A 3,782-nucleotide genomic window follows, 5' to 3' on the forward strand; every position below is an offset into this window, starting at 1 on the left:
TGTTTGTGAGGAGCTGCTCAGACGACCTTGTTTCTTTTGTAGAGTTGAGCTCAAACGTTAATTTATGGAGGCAAAACTAAATTGTGAGTTGTGAGTTAAAAACAGGGTCTCCTGATCCTTTCTGCAGGGGCTCTGAGCATCTCTGTTCAGGGGAGACGTCCTGGAGGAGTTGTGCTTGAACATAGAAAATTAATTCTGTCTCTGTGGCCCGAGTGGCTGTGTCTCAGGAGGGAGGGCGGGTCGTCCACTGACCAGACGGTCCGTGGTTCGTGTCCTTGGGCCAGATGGCAAAAGAGATTGACGAACAGAGTGGGACTTGTTTGTTCTTGTTTTTCTTACAGCTGCTTTTTAATGCAGCGCTTCATCTTCACTCAAAATGTTCAACTTTGACCTGGAGTCCCTTTGTTGTTGGAGACCGGTTATTACTGCGCAACACCTGGACCTGAACACAACGCTGAGAAACATGAGCTTTTATAGAGCTCCTGGGATTTCACACACACACACACACACACACACACACACACACACACACACACACACACACACACACACACACACACACATCCACATCACACACACACTCACACACACACATCACACACACACACACACACACACACACACACATCACACATACACACACACACACACACACACACACACACACACACAGATTGGAGTTACGCAACCAGTGTTGTGAAACAATGAGTAACAGTCAAGTGTAGTAGCTGTAGAAGTGATAGCAGCAGCAGTAGCAGTATAAGTAACAGTAGTAATAGTATTAGTAACAGTAGTAATATAAGTAACAGTAGTTGTAGCAGTATTAGCAGTACTAGTAGTAGTACCTGTAGTAGAAGTATTAGTAGTAGTTTTAGCATTAACACGTATCCTTGGTATCAGGCAGCAGTTTAGTTTCTGGTTCACCCTCACTAGTTGCAGACTTGGTCAATCTAGTTTGATATTCTGTCGCACTAGTTGAACAACCACACACACTAGTCAATCTGTTTCTGCAATTATTTGCTCTTTTGTCGAACTAGTTCGCTCACAGGTCGTACTATTCATCTACCAGTGAACGTTACTAGTCCGAAACCAGTGACGTTCACAGTCTTACTGGTTAACTAGTGAGTTGGAACAGCTCTGGCGTGTTAACTCGCAGCACCTCATTCAACTCAACTAGTGAACTAACTAAACATTTTGAGCCTCACTGGTAAAAAAGTGAAGACAAAAACACTCAGTAGTTTACAAGTGAGGCTCAATACGTCCACTAGTGACGCTAGTGAGGTTGTATTGGACTCTACTCCACGTGTTTGTTGAGTTGATGCACATGGCAGTGTCAAGCCTTGTTCAGTAGTAAAGATCTAACGTTGTCTCTTTCAGAAATGTACCCGACCGCCTTAGTGTCGCTGGCGCTGCTGCTCTGCTCGTCTCAGTCGGTGAGCGGAGGGAAGGTGCTGGTGTTCCCTGTGGACGGAAGCCACTGGATCAACATGAAGGTCATCATCGAGGAACTTCACGCCAGAGGTCACGAGGTCACTGTGCTGCGGCCGTCAGACACCTGGTACATCAAGCCCGAGTCCCCTCACTACAAGTCCATCACCATCAACGCCTCCACTGGATTTGATGAGGAACACTTTGGCTTATTCGTAACCAATATGATGAACATGGGGCGAGGAGGAGGTTCGCTGTGGAATCTTATCTATCTGCGGTATGAACTGCTGAACGCCTTCCAGCTGATGCACCAGCAGCTGCTCCAGATGGTCGGGGACATGTTTGACAACACCAAGCTGATGCAGAGCCTCCGCGATGCCAAGTACGATGTGGTCCTGACAGATCCTGCGATCGGAGGAGGGGTTCTGCTGGGTCACCGTCTGGGTCTTCCACTTGTCTTGAATGTGAGGTGGACTATTCAGGGTGAGGGGCACCATGCGATCGCACCCTCCCCAGTCTCCTACGTCCCACTACCAGAGGCACAGCTGACTGACAAGATGAACTTCACCCAGCGGGTCAAGAACTTCCTCTTCTATCTATATACACGCCTCCAGATTTGGTACGTCGTGGACTCCAGCTACAGAGATTTTGTCCATCAACATTTCGGCAGTGACGTACATTACATGGAGCTGTTCCAGTCGGCAGATATCTGGCTGATGAGGAACGACTTTACTTTTGAGTTCCCACGACCCACAATGCCGAACATCATCTACATGTCAGGATTTCAGTGCAAACCGTCCAAGCCCCTTTCCAAAGAGCTGGAGGACTTTGTCCAGAGCTCTGGTGAACACGGCGTCATTGTTATGACATTGGGAACCCTGGTGGCACAACTTCCAGAGGACATCACGGAGGACATCGCTGCTGCTTTCGCCCAACTTCCTCAGAAAGTCATCTGGAGGCACCAAGGAAAAAGGCCGTCCACCCTCGGCAACAACACCTTGCTGTTGGACTGGCTGCCTCAGAACGATCTCCTGGGTCACCCCAAGACCAGAGTGTTCGTGGCCCATGGGGGCACCAATGGAATACAGGAGGCGGTCTACCACGGTGTCCCCCTGGTGGGCCTGCCCCTCATGTTTGACCAACCTGACAACTTCTTCAGAATGAAAGTAAGAGGCGTGGCCAAAGTCTTGGACCTTGCAACTGTGAACAAAGACAACTTCCTGGAGGCGCTCAAGGAGGTTCTGAATGAACCGAGCTACAGCGAGAACATGAAGAAGTTGTCCAACCTGCAAAGAGATCAGCCCATCAAACCACTGGACCACGCCATGTTCTGGATCGAGTTCGTCATGAGGCACAAGGGGGCGCCACACCTGAGGACGGAGTCTTATAAGATGTCCACGATCCAGTACTATTCCATTGATGTGATGGCGTTTCTGCTGGCAGTTAGTTTGGCAGTGTTTACTCTTTTCATGTCCACAATGAAGTTTCTGTGGCGCAGATTTTGCAGAAGCAAAGTCAAAAAGGAATGAAGAATGTGCAGCAAGATTTCCTGTAAAGAAAATAACTATAATTGTAAATCTGTTCTGTATTTTGAGTCGTGAACACGATGCAAAAAGGATTTCACTGGTGTGTCGATGAGCTTTCTGTTCACTCATTAGTCTGCTGACACCAAGTCCAACCTGCTACTGTAACATTCACCACTTGATTCTAATTAGAGACCAACACAAATGGATGTTTTGGGCTGATGCCAGTATTAGGTAACTTTGAATTTTCATTACCGATACATATAGATTGTTAATGATTTCTATGATGTTGTTATCAAACTATCATTATGACAAAGAAACGTAACTGCGTCTTGATATATACCGTTTAAACATAAACTTAATTAAAAAATATATATCAATAAAAAGAAAAAAGCAAATTCAACCAAAATATATAGAATGTAGATTTAAAAAATAAACAAACATTATTCATGTAAAATATAAACATCAATCTAGCCTAGCGTAGCCACGCTTATACTCGCTGAGCAACGAGTCATGTGACGTCCGTTGAGTGACAGACCGGAGCAGAGAGGAGACGTCAGTGAGGTCTGTGGCGTCTTTGATGTCTGTGATGATGATTCTACAGTGTCTGTGAACCAGTGTCGGGTACTTTTTAGTCAAATGCTCTGGTGTAAGCGGCTGCCATTTTGGTTGTTTACAAAAGTCGCTTCTCTCCTCGTCGTGGTATAAACCCCGCCCACTATCACATAATTGGTTGTGATTGGACCGGCAACTTTTGAGAAATCTCTTCCCATTGGAGGAGATCCAGACCGCGATCCGGCAGAGCAAATGAAATGAGCTCCCAGAATGCAT

This window comes from Scophthalmus maximus, chromosome 19 (genome assembly GCF_022379125.1).
Source record: "Scophthalmus maximus strain ysfricsl-2021 chromosome 19, ASM2237912v1, whole genome shotgun sequence".
Classification (NCBI taxonomy): domain Eukaryota; kingdom Metazoa; phylum Chordata; class Actinopteri; order Pleuronectiformes; family Scophthalmidae; genus Scophthalmus; species Scophthalmus maximus.